Source organism: Dipodomys spectabilis, unplaced genomic scaffold (genome assembly GCF_019054845.1).
Source record: "Dipodomys spectabilis isolate Male_0828 unplaced genomic scaffold, ASM1905484v1 ptg000140l, whole genome shotgun sequence".
NCBI classification, from domain to species: Eukaryota; Metazoa; Chordata; class Mammalia; order Rodentia; family Heteromyidae; genus Dipodomys; species Dipodomys spectabilis.
In genome coordinates this window covers 27,238,423-27,250,435 of record NW_024870817.1, presented here as the reverse complement: position 1 = coordinate 27,250,435, position 12,013 = coordinate 27,238,423, and the positions used below count along the sequence as shown (strand labels likewise).

General features: G+C 49.2%; 1 protein-coding gene across 3 annotated transcripts in view; it reads left to right on the top strand.

Moving 5' to 3' along the window:
* Window positions 1-9,043: 9,043 nt before the first annotated feature.
* Ccdc125 (coiled-coil domain containing 125) overlaps window positions 9,044-12,013 on the top strand; it is a 33,078-nt gene continuing 30,108 nt past the window's right edge. Inside the window, exon 1 of one of the 3 annotated variants that reach the window (XM_042690865.1) lies at window positions 9,044-9,330. The gene's annotated coding sequence lies outside the window, so the exon portion shown is untranslated. Of the gene's footprint in view, window positions 9,331-9,778; window positions 9,894-12,013 lie in introns of those variants that run through there. The other 2 variants (XM_042690867.1, XM_042690866.1) reach the window with 2 other exon arrangements.

Here is a 12,013-nt window from a genome sequence, read left to right as displayed (position 1 = left end):
TTGACACAGTGGAAGATATACTACTGTCAGTCTTCTACACATTAAAAGCACCTTCTCAGGTAGGTTATCTTCATTACAGGCAAGGGAACTAAGGCACACAGTCAGGTGATATGCAAGACTCCATACAAGTTTTTGAGGTGAGGGAGTCTCTCCTTACATAAGCACAGTTTACTTTGGCAAAGTGGGTAATCAACATGAATATATGAATTTGAAGAAGCCGAAGGAGTTTATCAATGGAAAAGGATCTGTTTCTAAGCCAGAGTAATCCTTGGACCCAGGCAACTAGCTTACCACTCAGAAGACCCAAACTCTTGTGAGCAAGGTAATGAGGCTAATGGACTAAAGGCAGATAGCTCCAGTCTGAGACGAGCAACAGCACAACCCCCTCCCCCCCCCCCCCCCCCCCACACACAGCCTTTCTGGCTTTGTGTTCTGTGTCTTTGCCATGCCTTTGCTCCCACAGTTCCTTTGGCCCACAGCGTGTTGGGTCTTCGTCCGTCCTCTGTGGGACGGACGGGGTCCAAGGAAAGGTAAGTGCACCACTCGCCCGTTCCCCAGCCTCCCTAGCCCCAGAGACAGACGCAGAGTCAAGCAAGCGCTTTTTTTTTTTTTTTTGGTCCAGTCGTGGGGCCTGAACTCGGCCTGGGTGCTGTCCCTCAGCTCTTCAGCTCAAGGCTAGCGCTCTACCACTTGAGCCACAGCTTATGTGATGCTGAGGAATCGAACCCAGGGCCTCATGCATGCAAGGCAAGCGCTCTACCACTGAGCCAACTTCACAGCCCCACAGCAAGCATTTTTAAAGCAAAAATCCACGTGGCATGGAAGGGGAGGAAGAGGAACCAACCAATCACTGTAGAGGTCACCTGTGTGCCTAAGCTTTCTATACTTTCCCTGCTGTCCATGAGCTGTTCACACACTGAGGTCACTTTGCCTGATTGTGGTATCCAGTCAGATTTTAACATAACTTGGGCTCTGCCCACTCAGCTTCCTCCCAGCGCCATCTTTGCTGCCCATGTGCCCTACAGATTCCCCCTTTTTGTTTTAATGGCAGACCCACCTCTTTGCTGAGGTTCAGATCAGGGGACCTCTCACAAGGTTTGCCCATTTGGCACCTCCTTTTTTCCCAGGTTCACCTGAGGTAGGGGGTAATCTTTGGCACTGAGCTTGCCATAATGGACGTGAAGAGCCATCAGTTGGATCTCTTGGGTTCTATTCTTTATAAGTTTAACTAGCCTATTGAACACGCAGGGCCCAAAGGTGCAAATCAGGGTGAGTATTATCACTGGCCCCAGTAATGTTGAAATTAGTGTGGTCAGCCAGGGGGACCAGTCAAACCATTGTTGATACCAATTAGTGTTTAGGTCCACCTTTCTTTCTTCAATTCCTTTTCTAATTTCATTAAGATTTTGGGTAACAATTCCAGAGTGATCAGCGTAAAAGCAGCACTCTTCCCCAAGAGCTTGGCATAAACTTCCTTGTTGAAAAAATAGGAGATTCAACCCTCGTCGATTTTGTAGTGAAACTAAAGATTCTAGAATTTTTGCAGATACCTAACAGGTTTCCATCTTGTCTAAATTGGAGTCTATTTGGAGTCATAGCTCCTGGAACCCTTTGTGTTGCAGCACCATGGAAGCTGTTCCTAAGCCATCCCCTGTGGGCCCCAGTCCCAAGAGGGTGGTTAACAGCCAGAGCATTAGTGGCTCTTGTGGTGTACGGGTGCGGGAGTGAGCCATCATTTCCTCATCCGAATGGTATAAAACATGGGGGAGCAGCATCACCAAAGTGCAAGAGTCATTCTCATAGTGTAGTAGCTCTACAGAAACACAATGAGTTAACCCAGTCAAACGACAAAGCCAAAAGTTGCCATGTTCTCAAGGCACCAGCCATTTGCCCTGGAATGAATTAGTGACATGCACTCGCCCCAGCCAGGCTCAAAGGTGTTCCTAGTTACTACACAAGTCATTTGTTATCTGCAATGGGAAGGTTAGTCCACCGGGGTCCACCTTGGCAGGGCCACCCCCTGCACTTGTCAGGCAAGTCTTCAGTGAGGTATCCCTCCCTAACTCCTAGGGCCTCATATAAAGGGGGTGTATGTTGCATGCACAACTAGCAGGAGGCAGTGAGGTCTGGACGGGTCTGATTTAATGCTTGGAAAGCCAAATGCACCATGGACAAAATCAAATCTCTTTCATCTGAAAACCTGAGTGGGAGGTGCGGGGCCTCCATGCTCAAAAAAAGGGGGAAGAACGAGCCTTTGGATAGGGGGGCAGTTGTAGGTAGGTATGGGTTGCACGGACCCAACAACTCGGGGCCCCGTAACCGCTGGACTGATCTCCGAATGGAGAAAAGCAGCCCCTGATCATATCCTTTCTGATATAATCGCAACCCCCACATCCTGCCCACCCCCCAGCTGGTTATCCTTTTCCCTTCCTCTGTAAAGGTCATTTTAACAGGATTGCATCGGTAGGAAGAGCATCATCCATGTAGGGGGTTCAAGGTAAGTTTGGGGGTCAGAGTTCGCCGGACAAGGATAGAGTCCTTGTGCATGATCCAAGAGCCCGAGCCCATTGCCTCACATCCCCATTTAGCACAGTAACAGACATCAGCCCCTCCACAGTTAGAAATGTCCAAAGCAGTTCAATTATTTCCTGGGCATATATAAAAGTCAGTATCTCGTAAGGTTGCCCTCTTTAAAACATGGGAGCAGCCTGGGTGATGGGGGTCCTACATATGAGGCATGGTACATCCTCATGGGCCCCCACACTCAGGCTGCCCTTGGTGAAGGGGTCCAACCTCCAACATCCCAGGATCCTCTAGCCAGGTCACAGAGGTCAAAATGGAGGTCAGGCCACCAGGTCAAAGGGACAGTTTCTCTTGTGGTGCTATTGATGATTTCTGCATTGCCAGCGCTGATCACTGCCCAGGTCACCCCTTGAGGTTGGTGTGGATTCCATAGAGCCATTGCCGGGACTGGGAGGGTCAGGACAGCCAACAGCTGGAGTATCGCCATCTGCAATTGTTAGGGAACATCAGAGCTTCTCAAGGGCTGGTTGCCCTGGGGATGGTTAGTAGTTATCTTTTTAGCTTTCCTTCTTTTAAACAAGCTGCAAGCACCATAGCCATTTTCTTTCCTTGTTGGTTTATTCTTGGGCATCCTCCTGTATAGAGGAAATGGGTAAAAACTTAAGGTTCCTGGCCGGGATCCAAATGGGGGCTGTCTCCCCTATAAGAAAAACGCATCCAAATCCCCTGCCCATGGTAACTAGGGGGTCAGGTCTCCATTGTTGTGGGTTCCTTCCACCTGACTTTCACTTGGGGATTGGGGTTTAATTGGCTCCAGTACTTCTGAAATCTGGATTCAGTTGCCACTTTTGAAAAATTTTAAATGTTAATGGTAAATAAAGCTATCTGTAACTGTATATGGGGGCTAACTCCCCCCTTTTTTTTGGGGGGGGGTCCAGTCATGGGGCCTGAACTCTGGGCCTGGGTGCTGTCCCTCAGCTCTTCAGCTCAAGGCTAGCGCTCTACCACTTGAGCCACAGCACCACTTCTGGCTTTTTTCTTTTTTGCTTATGTGGTGTTGAGGAATCGAATGCAGGGCCTCATGCATGCAAGGCAAGCGCTCTACCACTGAGCCACCTTCTCAGCCTCCCCTTTTTGTTTTAATAGTTGCTCCTTAAGCCATCGGTGGTTTCTTTCTATAATTGCTTGGCCTTAGGGATTATAGGGAATTCTTGTAGTATGATTAATATGCCATCTGTCAAAAAACTCTGACATTGCTTTACTAACAAAACAGGGTCCATTAGTCCATTACCAGTTTTAACTTGTGCTGGTAGACCCAAGGTGTCAAAGCATTGAAGAAAATGTGCTTGTGAATGTTAGGTTTTTTTCTCCTGCTGTGGCCCAACATGCTCCTGAATAGGTATCTATAGAAACAAAAATATATTTAAGCTTACCAAAGGCTGGGAAATAAGTAATATCAGTTTGCCAGAGAACATTGGATTTGAGGCCTCTGGGATTTACCCCTGGTGGTTGTAATGGGGGTACTTTTAAGAAGGGCTGGCATATTTTGCAGGTGTGTACTATCCTTTAGAGGTCCTTTACAGGAATCTGAGGAAATCTATTTTGAAGTCCTCTCCAGTTAATGTGGGTTAAATCATGCAAACGGGTGGCCTCTTGTAACATTAATGCTTGTGGGCCAGTAGCTAACTGGTCCACCCAATTATTGCCCATGGAAAAAAACCCAGGAAGTTTTGAATGCCCTCTCAAATGTTGAATATGAATAGGGGCTCCTGGTCCTTCTAATAGACCCTTAAGGGAAACCATAACGGGGGAAATAGGGTTTTCATCCAGCTTAACATGTGCCTGGGGAATATGAGGGAGCAAGGTAATCATATATAGGCTATCAGAATACAAATTAAAGGGTTTTTTAATGTACTGAAGGGCCATAATTATGGCGAGCATTTCTTTATAATGTGCTGACCCTTGACAAGGTTGGAATCTTTGTTGGTTTGGGGTCTCTTGTTGTTCCTCAAAGGCTGCATACGCAGAGCCTGCTTTACCTCCGTCAGTAAAAACATGGAGGGCACCAGGAATAGGCGTAGGAGCAAATAGAGATGGCATTTGCAGGGGGAGTCGCCATAACATGACAGTCCATTTGGATGGCCCAAAATGGCAGTCAATTTGGCGTAGAAACCCCTCCAAGGAGAGAGCAAGGCGAGCATTGGCTCGAGTGAGCCACTCAATGTCTGCCATCTGAAAAGGAAAAACAATGGAGGGTTGAGGCCATAATGCCTTTAGGCTTGAGTCCTTCCCTTGACGATAGCATCGCAAGTTGGTCTGCCTGAGAGTACACCCAAGGTGTGCCCCCCAGGGGAGTGTGAACCCACTCTAATGGCTCTCCCCCCTTTGAGTTAAAACTGCAGAAATCAATGTGACACCTGCAAAAAAACCAGAGGGAAATGGGCTGAAGAATAGAATACCTCCTCAGGAAAACTTCATCCAGGGCTTTTTGGAACTGTAAAAATATTGCCCGATGGCTGTCTGTAATTGTAATAACTTCTTGCGACGTCCTGTCTTTTAGTAGGGCAAACAAGGGCACTATCTTTAGGGACGGGAACCCATGGTAACAGCCAATTGATTTCCCCTAAAAGACTTTGAAGTTGGTTAGGGTCAGAGAGGCTGGAATATCCATCAAAGGCTTAAGGGGGCTGGCCTGAGTCAAGGTAAGGTGGGATCCAAGCACCTTAAAAGGAGCTACCTTTTGAATTTTATTGAGGGCTATGGTTAAAAAAACAAAAACAAAAAAAACCCTTTTTTAATATGGTGAGAACCTGGGCCAGAAGGCTTTCCAGGCAGCTCGAGTCTTGGTGCCCCAGAATTATATCATCCATGTAGGCATAGACAAGGAAGGTATCTGAACCCAGCACAGGCCCTAAAAGTGTGGCCAAGTATTGTTGGCAAAAGGCCGGGCTATTGGCCATTCCCTGTAGCAGCACTGTCCATTCAAACCTCCGATCAGGCTGGGAAAAATTAAGAGAAAGGATGGAGAAAGCAAATTTCTTTCTGGATGCAGGAGGATAGAAAAAAAAACTATCTTTACTATCAATCACAACCAAGGTATATTCTGAAGATATAGCGGGAATCCAGGGCATACCTCTTAGGGGTGTTCCTACCTTACGTAGATCTTGGAGCATGCGCCAGGCCCCGGATGCTTTTTGGATAACAAATACAAGTGTGTTCCAAGGACTCATAGAAGGGCATATGTGCCCAAGGTTTATCTGTTCCTCCACCAAAAGGTGGAGAGCTACAAGTTTAGTTTGGTCAATGGCCACTGCTCCACCCAAACAGGGCTTCCCGGTTTCCATCTAATGGGAGGTACTGGGTGGGGGCAATGGCCTTTAGGATTGGGGGTGCACCCGGGTGGGTCCCTTATGTTCCTCTCTGTAATTATGAAAGTTAAAGAAATCCTTTTCCTTAACTCCCTCCAGATCCCATTTAAGCCTTTGTGCTCCTTTTCCATTCAGGACATCATCATAGAATGCTCGATGGTTCGTAGTGACCACGGCATCCATTTGTGTCCTAGCATGTCCTGCCCTACTAAATTGGCGGTGAGGTTTTTGCCACCAGAGGGCGTATCTTTCCCTGCTCTCCATCTAGGCTAGTCAATGTCATAAGGGCAACTGTCTCTTTGGACTGGGAGTTGCCCCCAACCCCCAGTATTGGGGGTCCGGGTGCGAACTTCCAGTCCAAGGGCACTTCCTCCTCCCTGAGTACGGTTCGATCTGCCCCCGTGTCAATTAAGCAGTGAAACCGCTTCCTGCCTATGAAAATACTTATTTTTTTTAGGGCGGAGTCCTTCTATCAGTGGGACCGTCCAATGAGTCTGGGTTGTCCTGTCATGGGGCTGCCTGGGTCTCACAGCAGAGGGGTCTCCTCCTTGAGTTAACGGGGCTGGAGAGTGCCCCTCCCCTAGTTTAAAGACTTCCCATCTAAATCAAATTTGGACCGACAATCCTTTTTCCAATGGTATCCCTTCCTGCACTTAGGACAGGGCATAGGGGGTGGTTTGGGCCCCCTGGGCCAGTTGGCAGGGGATTGTTGTGGACAGTCCCTCTTAAAGTGCCCCTCCTGCCCGAATTTAAAATAAGCCCCTCTCCCTGATGGTCTTGGGGTTCCTTGGCCTTGGGCTGCCAGCGCCTGAGTAATAGCCTCAGTCATTGCAGACTTCTGAGCCTGTAATGCTAAAGCTAGTGGTTGGGACTGGTGCTGTTGCGTTCCCACATCCTGCGAGGCCACCACCCATCTGCTCAGGGAACTCTCTCTCAATCCCGCGCAGGCCATGCGGTGGTCTGCATTCATCCCTTCCCAGACCAGCAGCTTTACAAACTGATCCTGGAGGTCCCCTGCTGGCAGCTTGCGATGAATGCTCTGCTGGACTCAGTCAATAAAATCAGGCAGAGGTTCACCCGGCTTTTGTCTCACTCCTGCTATGGGGACTCAGTGGGCCCTTATCTAGTTTGTACCAAGCTGCAAGTCCTGCCTGCCTCACCTGGTCACAGTACGGGCCAGGTATTGCAGCCTGTTGGATGCCAGTGGAGTACCCTTCCCCCATCCCTGTTAACATGGTGTAAGTGATAGGTATCCAGGGTTGATCCTGCCGGTTACTCTCTGCCCGCACTCTGCATTCCTCCTTAAAGAAGGCACACCATTTAATAAACTGAGAACTAGTAAGAAGGGCTTTGGCCACATCCAGCCAGTCCTTAGGGACACACGGGTGATAAACAATGTCCTGTAATAAGGTCTGGGCCCAAGGAGAGTTTGGGCCATCCTCCGCCACCGCCTTGCAGAGCTCTTTAAGATCCTTAGCTTCCCATGGATACCATTCCAAGGGCCTGTTAGCTCCTGGTGCCAGATTGACCAGATACGCTTGGGGAAGCGAATCCTGTGGCCCAGGGTCCAGGCTCCCGGGTCGCCCCTCCTTTAGAGGGTAGGCCTCTGCATAGATTACTTCCCTGGCCCTTGGCCCCTCTGTGGAGGGCCTGTCATAGAGGCCTAGGTCTCACAGGTCCCTCCGTAGGGCCACTTAGGGCCTCCCCCTTTTGGGGGCATAGGGTGGGGGCCTAAGACTGTCAGGGGCATTTGAGGGGGGGGTTAACCCTCTCCTTCGCTTTAATTTCCACTGTGCGTGCTTCTGCCTGATCAGTGCGTTCCCTGACAAATTTGACCCATTCCTTTTCCTCCTCACTCCCCAAATCCTCTTTTACTCCCTGTAGGTCTGATACTGCCCCCTTCTCCTCTGCGAGTTCCCGAGGAGGGGGAGGGGGAGGGGGTATGGTGTCTGGATGGAAGGATGTCCTGAGGGCGGTGACGGTGGACAAAACCTCAGAGGCGGTGAGACACCAAAGTGCCTCTCCCTTTCCATGGCCAGCTTCTCCACCCTGGCCCAGGTGGTCCATGAAAAGAGACTGGAACTAGGGACCAGGGGGCCAGGGTGACAATGGTGTCCCAGGTCTTAATAGCATTGCTATCAGATAGTTCAAGCCCCCTGGACTTAAGCATGAGCTGTAGGGCCTTTAAGGCTGGCTCTTCCTTCTGTGGGATAGCATTACCCATACTAAGGGGTTCACTTACCCTGAGAGACGGCTTAGCTTCCCCCGGTACTGGGACATTCTCCTTTCAAGCCCCACGTTGGGCACCAGATGTTAGGTCTTCATCCGTCCCACAGAGGACAGATGGGGTCCGAGGAAAGGTAAGTGCTTGGGTCCCTCGTTCCCCAGCCTCCCCTAGCCCCGAGTCAGACCCAGTGGGGAGTCAAGTCAAGCAAGAACTCTTTATTACCACACAGCAAGCACTTTTTAAAACAAAAACCGCGGGCATGGAAGGGTGATATGGTGGAGGACGTAAAGATGGAATATGATATTTGACTTGGATTGTGTAAAATGGATAATGAATGATTTTTAAGATATAAATGTCAGTGTGCTGTGGATAAGACTTCCCTGGTAATTTACTTTAGCTAGTAACTGTAATTGTAACTCTGTAACTCCCTAACCCTGTAACTCTATAACTCTACTGTTTTCTGAGCAATGGGAGCCCTAACCCAGGGAACCCTCACCACCCTTTGTTCTAGTCCCCTGCTTCCCACTGGCAAAACCTTGGCGGGAAATTTAAACTTAAGGTGTGCATTTCTTGTAACAATCATTGGCTAAACCCAACACCCAGCATCCCCCTTCCCCCGCCCTAGCCCCAAATGCTTAAAAGCCCTTATGGGCTGGCACCCGGGGCCCTTTCCTGGAATCCCAACTCCAGGTGAGGTCCTGGCGCTCAGCACTTTTAACTCAATAAACTCTTCTGGATTTTCACTGCGGACTGAGGGATCTGGCTGCCCCTCGGCACGACAGGGGGCCGCAAGGGAACCAGCCATCACTAGAGGTCACCCTCTCTGCCCAAGCATCCCATACTTTCCCTGCTGTCCCGGAGCTGTTCACGCACTGACGGTGGCATCCAGCCAGACTTTAACATAGAACAACTCGGGCTCTGCCCACTCAACTTCCTCCCAGCGCCATCTTGGCTGCCCAGGTGCCCCACCGCAGCAAGGCCTTCTTGGTTTCTTGGCACGGAAAGCCTGCTTTTCCAGGCCCGCCTCTGCCTCCCGCGGCCAAGCATCTTTCGCCCGCCTTGCCTGCTCGGCTCCAAGTGCCAGGCTGCCCGTGTCGGCTGTGCCGAGTGGGCTGGAGAAGTCGCAGGCGCCCGGCTGCGGCCGAGGACCTGGCGGCACCCAGCGCCCGGGGGCGCGGTCGCCCGGCCCGAGGCCACCTGGAGGGGGTCGGGGTAAGCCCGGGGGCGGGGTTCCGGGCCTGGCGGGGCGCGGGGCGGGCGCCCCTGGCGGGCGGCCTGAGTGAGCCGGGGCTGGGCGCGCTGATCTTGTCCTAGTCAGACATGGACACTAGAACGAACGCCTCCAATACCCGCTTTCTCTTCCTACCTGCATCTCCACCGTTTCTGGCTTACTAGTTTTGAGGCTTAGACCTTCAGTGCACAGAATGCTATATGGTATCCGGGTTTGGATCCTGGTTGGTGGTATGTACTCCTATTGATCTCAGCCTTGGTAAATATGCCCTCAACGCCCACATTGCAGACATCTGAGTAAAGGATTAATTGCTTGACATGCAAAACTATCCTAAAATAAGTTAACAGACAAACCCCTGCATTAAGGTGCAGGCTGCTGTTCACCGAGAGTTCAGATTAGTTCTTTGCCAAGCCTGACACGTGTCTGTTTGACCAACTTGTTTGCTAAGGCGGAGTTGTCAAGCTAGTGGGTGTAGATGCTTCCAGCAGGAATCTTTCCAGAATTCACCTTCAGTTCTGCCCATTGCATATCTTTGGGACACCTGGTAAGTGTAAGCAAATGGGAGCTGGCCCCTGAATTAGCAGGTGTTGGGTCTAGCAGGAGCAACAATCCTGGGGTCAGGTAGGAAATCAGGATTATGAAAAAAAAAAGTCCAATGCGAAGCTGGGAGGGCCCAGAGTAGAAATCACACTGGTGGGAGTCTGGAGTACTGTCCTGAGCTAAGCTGGGTCTGAGAGGAAAACCATTCCTGGGGTGGAGAATGGCACCCTGGGAAACCTGGAAGTGACCCAGGAGGGTCCTGTTGGAAGCAGGGAGTACTGACAAAGGGAACAGATGTGGAAAATGGGGGGAGGGAGCATATTAATTATTCATGCCAAGGGAGCCACGGAATGTTTTAGTGCAAGAGGAGACAGTTGGACTTTGACGGCAGCAATGCATAGGATGGTTTGGGGGTAGGTCAATTAAGGAACTATGGGGAGAGCCCAGGAGCATTAACAAGGGATCCAGCCCAGGCTATGAAGTTAGCATAAAAACAATGCTATGGTTTTGGGAGAGTTTTGTAGAGCTATAAACCTGGCAAGTGAAAGCATGTGAAGGTCAAAGAGAAAATGGAGGAAAAGACAGACCCCCGGTTTTGCACCTGAGTGTCGGAGCATAATTATTGCATTTGCAAAAATAGAGGCCTGAGGAGACTTGGTGAGTGGAGAGGATAATGGATTTGTTTTTGAAACAAGTGTGTTTAAATTGCTGGCAGGTAGAAGTGAAGGGCCCTTGGCACTCCCTGCAGGTCAGTCAGCAGAGGAGCAGGTCCCATGGCCTCTTACGCTGATGTTAGAGCTGTCCTCAGAGAACAGATGACGCGCAAATTACCCACAGAGAGACCATTAAAGGAAAGTGGGATTTTGAAGGCTTGGTCATGACAGGTGTCTCTACCCTCAGTGACCAGGAGAAAATCCCACGGTCTGAGACTATAGCAGTAAAGCTTTATGCTCTAAGGCTTGTGAAGTACCAACTGTCTGAGATCTGTCCTTATTGACTGCTGAGGGGTCAGAGGCCACCCATTCAGAATTCTGTGATTCCTACAATACATACACAATATATGTGTATACACACACAAACAAGAACAATCAAAAATCCATAATTCGGCTGGGCACCGGTGGCTCACGCCTGTAATCCTATCTACTCAGGAGGCTGAGATCTGAAGATAGCAGTTCAAAGCCAGCCCAGGCAGGAAAAGTCCATGAGACACTTATCTCCAATTAACCACCAGAAAACTGGAAGTGGCGCTGTGGCTCAAGTGGTAGTGCGCTGGCCTGAAGCTGAAGAGCTCAGGGATAGCACCCAGGCCCAGAGTTCAAGCCCCACGACTAACAAAACAAAACAAAAATCATACTTTGTTTATTAAAAAAATTGCTGGCAAGATGTCCAATTGTAGATGTATATCTAGTGGAAGCCACACCTTGGCAGAAGCAGCAGGAAAAGAAAAAGGAAAAGGAGCCTGAAAGGGAAGATTGGAAACAATCATGGACAAAGGGAGAGGGTCTGGGTTCTTGTGGGATTGAGGAGCCCAGCACCAAAAAGTAACTACAGTTGTAGAACACTGATGCACAAAAATATTATACATATATACAAATAATATATATGTATATATTATGTCTATAATATATATGGATTACATGTGTATAATATATACATATATAGTATGAATATATAATATATATTCAACTCTGAACTTCCGGAAGGCAGACCAATGATAGGAGACTATATGTAGAGTGTTTAAAAAATGTTAAGGCCAGGAATAGTTTTACTTCTTTAATCCCAGAAATTGGGACACGATTCTGTCTCAAAATGGAAAAGAAAAGAAGAAGAAGGAGGAGGAGGAGAAGTTGTTTTAACCAACTCTGTGATTGCTTACATTTCCCTCTTACAGTTTCCCCCGGTGTTGACTAATTCTCTTTTTTCTGCCTCTGGTTTCCTAATCCTGACCACAAACCATACTTTGTGCTGTGTGTGTGTGTGTGTGTATGTGTGTGTATGTGTGTGTGTGTGTGTGTGTGTGTGTGTGTGTCTTGCACCATGCTAGGCAAGCACTTCACCACTTAAGCCACATCCTATGACCACACCACCACTACATTCTTAACACAGGGCTGAGATTGCACTTTG